Below are 16,444 nucleotides of genomic sequence, written 5' to 3' on the forward strand. Positions count from 1 at the left end.
TCTCTTGGGGAGGAGTTCTGCGGGCAGAGGGGAGGCGTGGGAAGGTGTCCTGAGTGCATTGTCTGTGCTCGGAGACCGCGAGCATGGGACGGCACCGCAGGTGAGATCCCGCAGGTGGTCCGGGTCCAGGTCCTGGAAGGCCAGTGTGGCTCCCTGGGGACTGAGGCTTTGATTCTGACACTGAAGACATTGGAGGGTTTTGAGTCAAGGGGAGACCCAGTGGGACCCAGTTTTTAAAGAGCCACTCTCTGCTGTCAGTGCTGGATCACAGGCTGAAGGGAGGAGGCAGAGGTCACGAATCCGGGGACAGCCGCCGGTGCCCTGACGTCTGGAGATGGTGGCCAGAGTGCAGGCACTGGGCTGCTTGAGCCTGCAGGATTCATTCACGGGTCGAAGATGAGTTTGCACAGGAAGAAAGAAATCCTATCACGGCCCGGGGCTCCCTTACCGGGACGCGGAGGCTGTGGGAATCACAGATTCAAGGTCAGGAGGACAAGGGGACACACCAGGAACCCCGCGGAGAGCCAGCTGCTGAAGCGACAGAGAAGGCGATGTTCCAAAGACCAGGGAAATAAGGGATTTCCCCGCACGCTGGCAGATGGCCTGGGTCAACTGCTGGCTGTGCCCTACGGTAAAGAAGGACCCCGAGCTGCCCACGGGGTTCCGTGCGTCAGACGTGGCCGAGACCCTGTCTGTGGGATGGACTGCTGATGCCAGCGGATTCAGAACGGACTGAGGGAGAGCCAAGTACAGACAGCCCCTCTGTGGGAACGGCGGCTGCGGGGTGTGCGGGCCCACGCAGGGCCGGCGGTGTTCCCCTGGGTGATGTGACCCACGCACTGTGGACAGGCATGACCTGATAAAGAGAGAATGGTAGAACGTCTTGTGAACCAGTGCCTCCGTGTCTGGAGGCCTCTGGGGAGGTGAGAAGGGACAAGATCAGAAGCCGACCCCACAAGAGGAGGGGAGCCAGCCCACGGGAAGGTGTCCCGCTCCGATTGCTGCCACAGGGTCAAGATTGTCACCGAGGGGCTGCAGAGGAAGGAGCAGCAGATCGCTGTAGGGTCACCACCAGTGGCCGCTGGGAGCCAGCAGACGTGGGTTTTCAGGGAACATTGGTGGGGGGGACTGAAATCAGGCCGGGGTTTGGCCGCCTGAACGAGGTGAAAGGAGGCAGACATTACACAGAAAGGCAAGCCGGATGGGAGACCTGAGCTTCTGGACAGCAGGAGAGGAAGAGCCCCTGGAGAGTGGGCCGTGGGAGTAGGGGGTGGCTGGTCAAAAGATGGAGAGGCCAGCCTTTGGTAGGTGGTGGGAAGGAGCCCTGGGGAGGGTGACACCCGGAGGGTGATGTGGTCTCTGGGATCACACGGAGCTCTCACCTGCTGGTTCTCGCCGCCACGCCCTGCCGGGCCTCAGGACTGGACACAAACAGGAACACAAACCTTTTCCCTCAGGAGTTTGAAAGTGTGTGCAACAGTGTCTTTTCTCCCGTCTGAGCAGTGCTGGTAAGAAGTCCTGACGCTCCACAGCGAGACCAGGGAAGGCAGCCGGGACATCAGTGGACACAAGGCACCCTCCACTGGGTGGAAGTGCGTTCAGAACCCAAGTCATCGTGGGCAAACAGCGGGATCTGAGTTTCTGTGCCCCAAACCCCTGTGTTGGCCGCTGGTAATTGAATGATCACATGGCTGGCACTCCCTAGGATAGATTGCCCCTCCTGCTGCGTCCAACACCCTGGCCACGGCAAATCTCCACGAGATGCACGGAGAACAGCAGGAAGCAGAATGAGATCCCGTGGACTCGAGAATATTGTTGAGTTTGAGGAGTGCTGGGGAGGAAGGTCGCTAGGCAGCCTTGGAAATCTTGCATGGAAATCATGACAATTAAGTGCGTTATATTCCCTTTGCAACAGATGTTACATATACATAATTCAGTAAATAACATCGGTCCAGAGGCCAGACGCTGCGTATTTTACAGGACAATAGTGAAGATGAAACGTGAAATAAAGACTTTAATTCATTTACACAAGTCTTGGGGCACAGCCATTGTGTGTGTGTGTGTGTGTGTGTGTGTGTGTGTGTGAGAAAATTCTTTGGGTCCCATGCAGAGAGCACCAGTTAGCCCTGTGAGGGGTAAGATCCAGAAAGACTCAAGAGTTCCTCAAGATTCCTAAAGTGCTTAATTGTTTTCAAGTAACTCTGCAGGTGAAAAAATAGCTATATCTTGTCTTCTGCATAACCTGGTTTTATTGGACTAGTCTTTCAGAATGCATTAATTGCATTTTTTAAAAAAGATTTTATTTATTTATTTGACAGAGAGAGAGACAGCCAGTGAGAGAGGGAACACAGGCGGGGGAGCAGGAGAGGAAGAAGCAGGCTCCCAGCAGAGGAGCCTAATGTGGGGCTCGATCCCAGGACTCCGGGATCACGCCCTGAACCAAAGGCAGACGCTTAACGACTGAGCCACCCAGGCGCCCCTAATTGCATTTTTTTAAGGGAGGATGCATAAGATGGCCTTTTCCAGCAAGTTCAGCCCAAAGTTGTAAAAAGGACTTCTTTCTGAATAATAATTTTGAGGATATCCTCTTGCCAACCTTGTATTTGTTTTGTGGCAGACACCCTGTGATCACTGAACTTATTAGCTCATACAGTTGATACTGCTCCGTGCCTGGGTCTCCTTGTCTGGTTATGTTCCTAGGGGTTATTTTCACTAGCACAATCTACCTTCTTCTGTTCTGTACCCACTCCAGAAACTGCTCCTCAATGCCCTTCTCCAGACTGTGACTCCCCACTTGCCACTCCTGATTACACACTGCGTCCGGTCCCCTCGGACCCCTTTCTGGGAGTTCCTGCGCCCCATTCCCAGCCCCTCCAAGTGCCCCACCCCTCTCCTGCCCCCTCCCCTTGAGAGAGAGAGGTAGAGATTCCCATACACCCCCTGCCCCTCACATGCACAGCCTGTTATCAACCGATGCTTCCTCTGTGGAATCTACAAACCTACAGGGACACATCATTACCACCCAGTTCACGGTTTACCTTAGGGTTCACTGTTACTGGTGTAGAGTGTATGAGTTGTGACAAATTTATACTGACATATACAAAATACACATTTTTTAAATTTTATTAAAATCCATGTTATCAATTTTTTTCTTGCATGGATTGGCTTTTGTGGTTGGAAATAAAAATATCACCAAACGACAGTCATGTAGATTTTCTTGTATAGTTTCTTCCAGTTTGCATTGCGTTTTTACAGTTCACATTATAAATTAAAGTCTATTAATTTGAATACATTTTTGTGTAGTTTGTAAAGTTGGTGTCTGTGGTCATTTTTTTCCCACATGGGTCTTTTGGGGGACTCACTTTGTTCCAGTTCTCTCTGTGTCTAGTCCTTCGCCAAGATCACTCCCTTCATTGCTGTAATTTACTATACTTCATTTACTGTATTTATGTCAGTCTTACAATGCAGGTGTCTGAGTTCTCTAGCTTTATTCCTCAGTCTTATGTTGTGTATTCTAGGTTTAGCAACTAGCTTTGCTTGCATGTTGGTTGGTATTTAAGCTGAATCTGTGCATCAAATTAGGAAGAATTGTCAATATAAGAATATTGAGTCTATGGATCATGAAAAACTAACATCTCTGCATTAATTTAGATTTTGTTCACGATCTCAGCAGGCTTATTGTGTTTCTGAATGCAGACTTTTACATACGTTTTTAGGTTCATACCTAAGGACTTCAATTTGGGGATGTTAAATGTCTATTAAAAATGCCATTTTTAGGGGCGCCTGGGTGGTTCAGTCGTTAAGCGTCTGCCTTTGGCGCAGGGCGTGATTCCAGCTTTCCAGGATCGAGCCCCACATCAGGCTTCTCCGCTGGGAGCCCGCTTCTCCCTCTCCCACTCCCACTGCTTGTGTTTCCTCTCTCGCTGGCTGTCTCTGTGTCAAATAAATAAATAAAATCTTTTTTTTAATGCCATTTTTAAATGTTCAAATTCCAATCGTTTATTATTAGTGTGTAGGAAAGCGGTTGACTTTTATAAATTGACTTTATACTTTGATTCTTGGTATCTCCATGCATTCAGTCAAAGCACAGGGTGGTGGCGCATTTGGTCAACCTCCAAACTGAGGGCTGAAGTTCCGTCACGCACACAGAGACCAGCAGGGGGCGCTAGGCAACACTATTCGAGGAGCTCTGAGCTCCTGAGCTGCCCCCGGAGGCCAGCAGGCGGCGCGCGAACCTGCACTTTCTGGTCAGAGAGAGGCGCATGCGCCTTTCCGCGGCGGCCGCTGGGCGGGCGACCGGAGGGCCACCACCCCGATGTTCTCCGGGCGGCTGTGGGCTGGGGAGGGGTCCATGCCGGGTCTTCTGGAGGCCCTTCTCAGGCAGGCAGGGAGCGTAGACCCTCTCTCCGGGGCGTCCCCTCGTGGGTCACTGTGCGCTCCCAGGTGCCGCTTTAGGAGGACTCATTTCTCCCCGCCCACCGCTCAGGGGGCTGGACAAGGGACTCCTCGTGAGGGCGGGGTCGGGACCCGGGGGACGCGGGCGGGGTTCGGGGACGGAGGGGAGGGGGACGCGAGCGGAGTCGAGGACCGGGGGGCGCGGGGGGCTCGGGACCAGAGGGGGGGCCGCGGGCGGGAACGGGGCCGGGAGTGGGGGGACACGAGCGGGGTCGGAGACTGGGGTGTGGTCTGGGGGCGCGGGCGGGGAGATCTTTGCGGGGACGGAGGAGGGCCTGTACCCGGAAGGGCTGAGGGTCCCGACCCGTGGCGCGGGCGGGGTCAGGACCTGGGTGTGGGAGGAAAGATCCTTGCAGAGACTGGGAGAAGGGCCTGTAGCGAGAAGGGCTAGGGGGTGCAAGCGGGGTCAAGGACTGGGGGGGCCGGGGGCGGGCTTGGGACCGGGAGTGGGCGGGGGATCCCTTTGGGGACTACTGGGAGGAGGGCCTATGGCGGGAAGGGCTAGGGGTCCCGACTGGAGGCGGGGTCGGGACGGGGATGGGTGGGTGTGGGGAGGCGTTGGGGGCACGGGAGGTGTCGGGATGGGGGGGGATGGGCAGCGCCGGCGGGGGGATCCCGGCGGGTATGGGAGGAGGGCTTGTGGCGGGAAGGGTTAGGGGTCCCGACCCGGGGCGGGGGGGTAGGTGAGGGGGGTGCGAGCTAGGTCGAGGACCTGGGGGGGGACAGGAGCGGGATCGGGGGGCGCGGGCGGGGTCTGGGACTGGGGTGTGGGCGGGGGGATCCCGGCGGAGACTAGGAGAAGGGCCAGTAGCAGGGAGGTCTGGGGGTGCGGGACGCCAGAGCCGCCTCTGCCCCTGCGGGTGAGGACAGCTGCTGTGGGAGTCTGCAAGAGGTCAGGAATGTAACCTTTACTCAATGAAGGTGGAATTTCCGGGGCAGTGCTAGGAGGCTCGGATGGACCCCAGCCTCCCCTGGACGCAGCTTTGCCTAAACAAAGCATTCCTTGCTAATGAATTCCTTTTCTTTTTAATCGCCTGTCTCTGCTTTACAAACCTTCCTCGTGTTTAGCTCGGAGGAGCTCCCCTCTCCTTGCTGGATGGGATGATGCTCCAATCCACAAACCATTCAATAAAGCCAATTATATCTTGTAGTTTACTGGATTGAAGGCTGTTTTTTTTCTTATTTAAGATTTTATTTATTTATTTGACAGCGAGAGAGGGCACACAAGGGGCGGAGGGGCGCGGGAGCAGGCTCCCCGCTGAGGACGGGGCCCTATGCAGGACTCCATCTCAGGACGCTGGGATCATGACCTGAGCCGAAGGCGGAGGCTTAAGGACTGAGCCACCCAGGCGCCCCTGAAGGCTGTTTTGCAACATATAAAAGGGAAATGCGGCTTTTATGTATGTGCTTTTACTGGCTTATAATTAATATCCTTACTACTCTAAAGTAGCTGAAAAAACATGTACTAACACACTTGAAATTCCAAAATTTTATTTGTACCCAAAACAGGAGTATTTCCAATATCTTTTTTTTTCCCAAATTCAGAAAGCGTATTCATAAGTCTTGTTAAAGTTTTAGGTACACCTAACCTGCTTTCAAAAGTCACTTCCTCTCATTTGTTTTAAGCAGGGGGACAGGCCTGATAGCATAGAACTTCATATATTACCAGAATTTCCTTTGGAGCGTTGTAGTTACTATTTCCTCTTTGTTCAAAATAACATACCACATTGGTAATTTGCATTCTAAAAAACCGCTAAAATGGTTTTGATTTCAGCAGTGTGTACTTCCTCTCTTGAGATTATGTGTATTAGTACTTGGTAAATGTTAATTTGTGTGGAAATTGTTCTGGTAGTGATGTGGAGAACAAAGGAGAAGGAAATGTAGATAAAATTAAATTTCCTTACAACCCACAGCCCATTGACAAGTCCTCGAGGCAGGCAGAACCGAATCTTCCTCGAGGAAGCTCCCCTCCTAACTTTACTGCCTCGCTGGAGGGAAAAACAACCTTAGCTTGGCAATAGCCAGGCCTCCAGGATCCTGTGAGTCGTCTTTAGCATATGAAAGTCCTTTTGGAAACTTCCCGGGTCTTTACCTCCCCCAACTCCGTAATCGGTGGCTCCTCACAACCCCCGGGCCGCAGTAGCTCTTTCGGCCCATGGGGTCCTGTCCCTGTGCTTCAATAAAACTGATGTGGTTTTGGACTGTTGGGGTCCCAAGCCGACGACGGCCAAGAAAATTTTTGAGACGTCTTTGCTGCAAAAAGGTGGTTTTATTAAAGCATGGGGACAGGACCCCTGGGCAGAAAGAGCTGCTCCCCCACCCACCCCAGGTTTGTGAGGAGTGTCTGATTACTTTTGAGTTGGGGGAGGTAAAGACAAAGGGAGGGTGTCCAAAAGGACTTTGATATGCTAAAGACGACTCGTGGGATCCTGGAGGCCTGGCTATTGTCAAGCTAAGGTTGTTTTTCCCTCTAGCAAGGCACTAACTTGAAAACAGTTGAGAGCTGCCTGGAGGAACGTTATACTCTGCTTGTTTCAAGTATTTGTCAATGGGCTGCAGGTTATAAGGATGTTTAATTTTACTTACAGCCCCTTCTGCCTCTGTTTCCCACATCACTATGAAGAGCTCCAGGAAATCGAGCTATGGGTCTCTAGAAGTTAGGCTTTCAATAAGAACGCCCTCTTGTAAATCACTAAGACATATGCAAACTGAGAGAGACTCATGTCCTGCAGTACTGTGATCTCTGTCCATTAACCGTTTGTGTTTTTATCCTTCCCTCAGCTTTAGCTCAGGCAGGAGTGTCTGAGGAATGTCACACACATCCCACTTGCCGGGTGTCAGCTTCTGCTTTGTCTTCAGCTTGCCTTCTTCATCAAAACCACCTTTTCGGCATTGAAAACATCTCAAGAATTCCTTCTTGACCCTTCGCTCCCGGACCCCGCATCCAATCATATCAATTGCAGTGATGCAGACAAGAAACTCCATTATAGTTTGAAACTGTCTAATGATTTATAAGAAAAACACAATCTTAATAATAGCCAGACCTCCAAGAACCTATAGATTCAATTTCCGGAGCCCTAACGTCACCTTCACCTCCATAGGATAGGAGACCCTATATAATCAGTTCCTCCCCACAAGCTCAAAGCAGCTCTTTGCCCACGGGTCCTTTCTCTGTGCTTTAATAAAACCACCTTTTGCACCATAAAACGTCTCAAAAATTATTTCTTGACCGTTGCGCTCCACGATCCCGCATCAAACCTCTTTATTAATATGTGCTAATTACACTTAGACAAAATAATGGAGTTTGGGCGATAAAATGGAATGGCAGATCATAATTTTGACTACAGACACGAAGCAGTGGTAACATGACTGACACGCATTGTTTGATGCTCTAAAGCGCTAGTTTTCGTAGACGAATGTGACATGGCACAAGTTTTTAAACTCTTCAAAAATTCTGACAAATGATGGTGAGAACGGTGTTGATGTTTTCACCAGATCGTACGTATGACGTAGGAACGTATGGCAGCGCCTAACGTCAAGTACAAAATGCTCAGTAAGTCCCAGCTGCTTTTCCTTAAGAAAAGCAAGGAGCTTCTTTTCCTTAAGAAAATGAGAAAGTCAGCTATTCCTCGAATAATCAAAACATATTAGCTCCTGAAAGTTCAGTATTTATGTGGAATATATTAAGTATAGGCTCGTGTGCCAGACACTCTGTGCCAATAACACGTACGAACCACGTTCAGATACTGCAAGTGGTTCGCGATGCATTTCCTGCTTGAGGTACTTCTTTCTAGCTAATTCTCTTTTAATTTTATAGATGTTTTCTCAAGGTGAAAAATACTTTGGCATTAAACTGTAATAAAGATCACAGTTGGGTGCCTGGCTGGCTCAGTCAGTAGTCAGTAAAGCATGCAACTTTTTTTTTTCTTTTTTTTTATGTCATCTCTACACCCAGTGTGGGGCTTGAACTCACAACCCTGAGATCAAGAGTCACACTCTCTACTGACTGAGCCAGCCAGGTGCCCCAAGCATGCAACTCTTTATCTTGGGGCATGTGTTTGAGCCCCACGTTGGGTGTAGAGATTACTTAAAATTAAAAATAAATAAGTAAATAAAGATCTGGGGTGCCTGGGTGCCTCAGTCGGTTAAACTTAAGGTCATGATCTCCGGGTCCCGGAATCCAGTCCTGTGTCGGGCTCCTTGCTCAGCAAGGAGTCTGCTTCTCCCTCTGCTGCTCCCCCCACTTGTGCTCTCTCTCTCTGACAAATAATAAAATAAAAATAAATACATAAAGATCACATTCAAGATTCCCAATGTTTTTACAAGAATGTTCTACCTTAGTCATTGTAAAATGTATGTATATTTAATTCACTTATACCAATCCTGAGATTCAGAAAATAATCAACCCTAAAAAATAGCATAAACATTCAAATTCTCATTTATGAAAACACAACAGATATTATTTCCACTTTATTGATAGTTTTAATCTACTCAAAGGAACTTGAATGTTTATACTCAACCCTCCGGGTTCCCACACTCCTCTGCAGCAGCTGAAAGAGAAAATGGACTTAACTTTGCAAATAATGCTCGTATTAAACTATTTGAGTCCTTAAATATATGAGCTCTTCTTGAACTAGCTCCTAAACCTGTCTTTTATTCATTCAACCAAACAAACAACATTCACTGAAAATATCTCTTTTACTAGTTGCAGCATTTTCTCCTGGGGATGTGGAATAAGACATTTCTAAAACAAAAACGGAAATGCAAAAAACACATCAACCCTCCTTTTAAAGACTTCAAAGATTAGTGGGGATACACAAAAAATTACAGTACCTGTGATAATTTCTACAATAAAAATATACCTGCAATTCTACGGGGAAATACAAGAAGCAATGGGCAACTTTAGAACAAGAACTGTTTGAGGGGCACCTGGGTGGCTCAGTTGGTTAAGCTAAGTGTCTGCCTTCAGCTCAGGTTATGATCCCAGGACCCTGGGATCAAGCCTAGGGTCAGGCACCCTCTCCCTCTGCGGCTCTCCTCCCCTCAACCCCATGCTCTCTCTCTCTCCCCCTCATAAATAAATAAATAAATAAATAAATAAATAAATAAATAAATAAAATGAAAGAAAGAAAGAAAGAAAAGAAAAGAAAACTGATTGATAACCCCGCTCGTTAATGCCTAGGAAGATGGTATGCAATCACGTACCCTGCACTGAATTGGGACAATATTGCTGTTCTTAAAAGATGATCTTTTTTCCTTTCCTTAAAAATTGGAGTACAGGGGCGCCTGGGTGGCTCAGTCAGTTAAACGTCTGCCTTGGGCTCAGGTCATGATCCCAGGGTCCTGGGATTGAGTCCCATGTTGGGGGGGGGGGGGGTCTTTGCTCAGTGGGGAGCCTGCTTCTCCCTCTGCCCGCGCTTCCCCTGCCTGTGTGTGCACACGCATGTGCTCTCTCTGTTAAATAAATAAAATCTTTTAAAAAAGGGGGTGAGTATTTGGTATGTGGATTATATCTCAATTTAACAAAACAAGAGAAAAGCCAAGTATTTTATCGATGCCGCAGAAGGCTCCTCGAATGACCTATATACACACTAGCCTCTAGGTCTGCTGCTGTGCTGCTCGGCCCCCTCTGGTAGGAGGACTCTGAAATAGTGAAGGCCCCATTGGGAGGCATGCCAGCCCTGGTGCTGGCAGTGAAGACTCAGGAAGGATGCCTTTGGCTTGCCTGTGACTCTAGAAAATTTTACCTGTTCCCTTGAGGGCCCAGCACCCTCTTCTGTTGAACTGGAATACCCAGAGACTACCCTTAGCCAAAAGGAGTCACCAAAAATGTATTTAAACCAACTGGGGGCCTCAGAAAACATAATGGCTTCATGGAAAAGCTGGAGAAAACTTTAGCGCCTGCCCGAGTATCTTTAAAATTTTCTGGTTGTGCTCAGAGCCCAGGAACCATCACTGCCAAAAACTGAGGCACAAAATTGAGGGGATCCTCAGCCAATCTGAGCTTCTGGAAAATTCGAGTCCTCTTGCTGTCCCAGGAAAGGCTGGGGCTGCACAGGAAGGCACAAAGAGGCAGCTTGCTGGCCCCAGACATCTTCTAATTTTCTAAGTCCTCCAGGAGATCCAGGAAAGGTGACTGCCAGCCCTTGTCACCCCCTGCTGTGTCAGGAGCTCCGGGATATCTCCTTCCAACACTCCTGGGCCTTGGGGCTCAATATGCAAATAGAGACGTCTGGGCCTCAGGAGTCTGAGTAGAATAGATGGCAGAAAGGCAGCCAGAAGGGAAGGAAAAATAAGATGAAACAGAGAGGGAGAGAAACCCCAAAAGACTCTGAACTCTAGGAAACAAACTGAGGGTTGCTGGAGGTGAGGGGGAGAGGGCGATGGAGTAACCGGGTGATGGGCATTAACGAGGACACACACGTGATGTAATGAGCACTGGGTGTTATATACAACTGATGAATCACTAAATTCTACCCCTGAAACTACTAATACACTATGTGTTCATTAAATCGAATTTAAATTTTAAAAAAAAGAAGGGCAGGGCGCCTGGGTGGCTGAGATGGCTAGCATCTGCCTTCGGCTCAGGTCATGATCCCAGGGCCCTGGAATGAAGACCTGCACTGGGCTCCCTGCGCAGTGGGGAGCCTGCTTCTCCCTCTCTCTCTACTGCTCCCCCTACTTGTGCTCTCTGTCAAATAAATAAATAAAATCTTAAAAGAAGAAGAAGAAGAAGGAGGAGGAGGAGGAGGAGGAGGAGGAGGAGGAGGAGGAGGGGAGGAAGAAGAAGGGGAAGAAGAAGGGGGGGCAGCCAGATGCTGAGGGGTGGATATGCTCAGGACTAACCTATGCTCTAGGTGTGGCTTCTGCAAGCCATCTGGGGAGCTGGCTCCTGCCTATCTTGCCCGCTGCACTCCCAGCCTCTGAAATCGGAGGGCTGTCACATGATGGGCAGTCTGGGTCCAGGGCTGGAGCCTCTACCCCCATCCTTTAGACCTCTCCTCTAGCGGTCTGTGCCCTGCCGAGCACACTCGTGCCCTCCTCCTATTTGGGTTTCTGTTCTATCCAGCTGGTTATTTTTGCCTATGGGACAGTTTTCTTTGTGTCAACCTAGGAGCTTGAATCTAAAATACCCCATGGGCCCAGCATTAGTAACTTGCCATGTACTTCGAGAAGCCTCTTCACTGAATCTCCCATCTCCTTAGGTTTATAATTATCATCAGCAGGGGCGCCTGGGTGGCTCAGTCATTAAGCGGCTTCTTTGGCTCAGGTCATGATTCCAGCCCCCTGCGTGGGGCTCCCTGCTTAGCAGGAAGCCTGCTTTCCCTCTCTCACTCTCCCTGCTTGTGTTCCCTCTCTCTCGGTCAAATAAATAAATAAAATCTTTTTTAAAAAATTATCATCAGTAGGAGTATTAGTGGTGTGCAAACTAAGTAGAGGCAAAATCTTTGCCCTAAGATACATTTCTTTCAATAATCAGGAAAGATCTTAGAATGCTTATACAGAGTTGGCTATTTGCTGAACTGACAATTTCAGTAAGCCAGGTCATACGATTTCTCCAGTGAATCCAATACAAAAATCACCAAGCCAGAGGGGCGTCTGGGTGGCTCAGTGGGTTAAGCCTCTGACTCTTGATTTGGGCTGAGGTCATGATCTCAGGTTATGAGTTTAAGCCCTGTGGCAGGCGGTGGTAGGCTCTGTGCTGAGCACTGAGCAAGGAGGCTGCTTAAGATTCTCCCCTTCTCCCTGTTCCCCACCCCCACCCCGCCCTCAAGCATGGGAGCACACCAGATACTCTCTCTCTCAAAAAAAAAAAAAAAAAAATCTAATAATAAATGCACCTTGTACAGCAAACCTGGGTGGAAGCAACACAGTCACTCAAATGCCGGACAACTGATGTAAATTAGAGAAGTCTTAGTTGTAAGGGGACACGGGAATTCTTAACCCAATGAAAATGATACACAGAATACTGCTTGGCTCAAGTTTCTAAAGCTGCTGACGTTTTCCTTCTGAATTCAGCTCTGTTCTGAGTGTAGGACACATGATGTCAAAACGAACACATCAATAAAAGACTTGAAAAACGTGTTGAGTGGGTTGGGGTAGAAGCTGGGTGGAGACGATCTGAAATAATGTTGTTAAGGATGAAAGAGTTGGCTCTGGAAACAATGACGCAAGTCAGAGTCCTAACCGCAGACCGTGTGCTGAGTCTTGCCTTCTGCATGTTTTTAAGCCTGCAAGTTAAAAGGTGTCTTACATTTTTCAGTTTTGAAAAATATCAAAAGAAGCCCCCCCCCTTTATTTTAAGATTTTTATTTATTTATTTGAGAGAGAGAGCATAGCATGAGCCTGGTGTGTGTGTGTGTTGGGGTGGGAGGAGGCAGAGAGAGAAGCAGGCTCCCCACTGAGCAGGGAGCCTGATGCAGGGATTGACCCCAGGACTCCCGAGATCACGACCTGAGCCGAAGACAGACACTTAACCGACTGAGCCACCCAAGCACCCCAAAGGTGGGGTGGAGGAGTGGAGAGGGAGAAGGGGAGAATTTTTGATGTATAAAGATTCTATATGAAATTCTTTTTTTTTTTTTTAAAGATTTTATTTATTTATGTGACAGAGAGACAGCCAGCGAGAGAGGGAACACAGCAAGGGAGTGAGAGAGGAAGAAGCAGGCTCCCAGCGGAGGAGCCCGATGTGGGACTCGATCCCGGAACGCCGGGATCACGCCCTGAGCCGAAGGCAGACGCTTTAACGACTGCGCTACCCAGGCGCCCCTCTATATGAAATTCTGCTGTCCTTTTCAGATGTCCTTGTGCTCTGGAATGTAACCACACTCATTTGTCTGTGTATGCTTGATGGCTGCTTTTGTACAATTATGGAAAAAATGTGTATATGTCACAGAGACCGAAGATCCGCAAAGCACAAATTATTCACTATCTGGCCACTTACAGAAAAAATCTGTAGAGGAGATCTGAATGTAAGTTCCAAGAAGGGGGAACTTTGTTTTTCACGCTGATGTATTCTAACTGTAGAAAGACACCATATTTACGTGGAATTAGTGGATGCTTCCACGCGGTTTTGGGGATGACCATTAGTTGGACCTAAGTTTCAGGCTTCTGGTGTCCCAATATAATATTTGGTGTTATTTGATTTATGGGTCTCAGTAACTTACTAACTAGAAAGCAAGTCTCAAGGACAGAATATATAGATTTCGGCAGGACTAACCAATGCCAGGTGAGGGGGGCATACATGATGGTGGTTAAGTGGTAGTGAAGGAAGATGTGAAGTCTTTGTTGATGGACAAAGACCAGCCCGTGTCCCCCTGCTGGCTTTGGGTCACTGAAGTCGGTGCCCTCCGGTGGCTCTGGGTGGGCATTTGCCAAAAGCTATCTGGACCTCTGGGCCTGGGATGTGCAGACTGGGTGGCATGGTGGTGAGGGGTGACATCCTGCCGGGCGTTAACGTTCGTGGCAGACAGGGCTGCTGCGCTGCAGGGACGTGGGCATGGGGTCAGGAGCCCTGCTCCTTGGCAGGGGGGCTGCTGCCCCATTCGCTAGCTGGCTGCGCTCCAGAAAGCAGCTGGGAGTGGGGCGCAGGGGGGCTCCTCCCACACTGTCACGCAGCGTCCACCCAGGACCTTTGACCGCGCACTTGCTGTGCTTCCGTAGTTGGCTTCTCCTTTCTGCTCCTTGTCCTTCACTTTCACGGGCCGTGTTTCAAGGTCCCAGGGATTCCTCAGAGATTCTGCCATTCGGTTCCAGACCACCTCAACAAAGCCAATATTGCAGTAAAGCAAGTCAAATACATTTTTTTGGTTTTCAATGTGTATAAAAGTCATGTTTAGTCATGTTTATACTATACTGCAGCTTATGAAGTGTACAATAGCATTACGGTCTAAAAACACCAATATAACTGCCTTTCATTAAAAAATACTTCATTACAATAAAAAATGCTAACCATCCTCTGAGCTGTCAGTGAGTCCTAATCTCTCTGCTGGTGGAGGGTCTTGCCTTGGTGCTGATGGCCGCTGGGTTGCTGCATGTGGGGTGGCTATGGCAGTTTCTTAAAATAAGATGACAGGGGCGCGTGGGCGGCTCAGTCAGTGAAGCATCCAGCTGGGTTTGGGCTCGGGTCATGATCTCAGGGTCGTGAGATGGAGCCCTGAGCTGGGAATCTGTGCTCAGCGGGGGGTCTGCTTCTCCCCTGATCCCTCCCCCTGCTAGCTCGCTCACTCTCTCTCTTTAAAATCAACCAATCTTTTTTTTTTTTTTTTTACATTTCTGAGTGCTTAATCTGTAACTTTATTTTTTAGCATTGCAGACTTGGCAAAGTTTAAAGGCTGGTGGAGATTAATTCACAGAATCTATGGTCCACTGCTCAGCAACACAGCAGGTATCCAACAGTTCAGTGTTTTAGTGTTGCCAACTTACTCACAGATCAGACTGTAAAACGTATTCACTTGCATAATTCACTCCTGTTTGAAACCCCTCATTTTAACTGTAAAAGAGGACACATAAGAATCATTGCAATAAAATGATTTCAAAAGAAGTACATCCTGACAGTTGAACAGCCCAGACTGTAATTTCCCCCTGCGGAGGCTGCTGGGGCAGCAGCTTGGCTTCTAGTATAAATGTAGTATAAATGTAGGACTCCTAGCGACTGAAATTACAAATTAAAAAAAAAAAAAGAACACAGTTTCCTTTCTACTGGTAACTTTAAAAAAAAAAAAATCTGTATTTCTGCTACAGAAAACAACCCAACTAGAGTGTATAAAACTCAAAGATACATTTTGTTCAATCGGCTTACTTATAACTGCGGTCCTTAATATAGTATTTTATTTTTATTTATTTTTAAAGATTTTATTTATTTATTTGACAGAGAGCGAGAGAGAGCACAAGCAGAGGGAGCAGCAGAGGGAGAGGGAGAAGCAGGCAGGGAGCAGGGAGCCCGATGTGGGATGTGGGGCTCTATCCCAGGAACCTGAGCCGAAGGCAGGCAGACACTTAACCGACTGAGCCACCCAGGCTCCCCTAGTCCTTAACACAGTATTTTAACTACTGTATTTCTATTCTTTTTTTAAAATTAACATATAATGTATCATTTGTTTCAGGGGCACAGGTCCGTGATCCATCAGTCTTACACACCACCCAGGGCTCACGGCAACACATACCCTCCCCAATGCCCATCACCTGCTTACCCCACCCCTCACCCACATCCCCTCCAGCAACCCTCAGTTTGTTTCCTGAGATTAAGAGTCTCTTATGGTTTGTCTCCCTCTCTGGTTTCATCTTGTTTCACAAATAAATCAGTCTTTAAAATAAGACAATAAAGTTTGCCACATCAATTGACTCTTCCTTTCATGATTTTCTCTGATGCTGTTTGGTAACACTTTACCCGCAGTAGAATTTCTTTCAAAATCAGTCAGTCCTCTCAAACCCTGGGGCTGCTTTATCAACTGAGTTTGGGGCATGGTCTAAATCCTTTGTCTTCATTTCAACAATCTTCACAGCATCTTCACCAGGAGTGGATTCCATCTCGGGAAACCACTCTCTGCTCATCCACCAGAAGCAAGTCCTCATCTGTTCGAGTTTGAGCCTGAGAGCACAGCAGTGCAGGCCCACCTGCAGGCTCCACTTCCAAAGAACACATGTCAAATATTGCAGCAATTACCAAATGTGACACGGAGACACAAAGTGAGTAAATGCTGTTGGAAAAATGGTGCCAACAGACTCGTTCTCTGCAGGGCTGCCGCACACCTTCAATTTGTAAGAAACACGACCTGCGACGTGCAAGAAAACTAAGCAAGTCTGTGCAGAACTGGGACTCTGACTCGCACCATTCCCTAAGTCCTGATTTGGGCACTTTGTCATTCACTCCGGGAGGCCTGTATTCTATTCTCCTGTCTTCTGAGGATTCTTCTGGTGGTTTTTATTATTGTCATCATCATGAAGAGCATCATCATTATTATTATTGATGTTCATCAGCATTATTACA

The sequence above is a fragment of the Ursus americanus genome, chromosome 27 (genome assembly GCF_024610735.1).
Source record: "Ursus americanus isolate L20-20 chromosome 27, mUrsAme1.1.p, whole genome shotgun sequence".
NCBI classification, from domain to species: Eukaryota; Metazoa; Chordata; class Mammalia; order Carnivora; family Ursidae; genus Ursus; species Ursus americanus.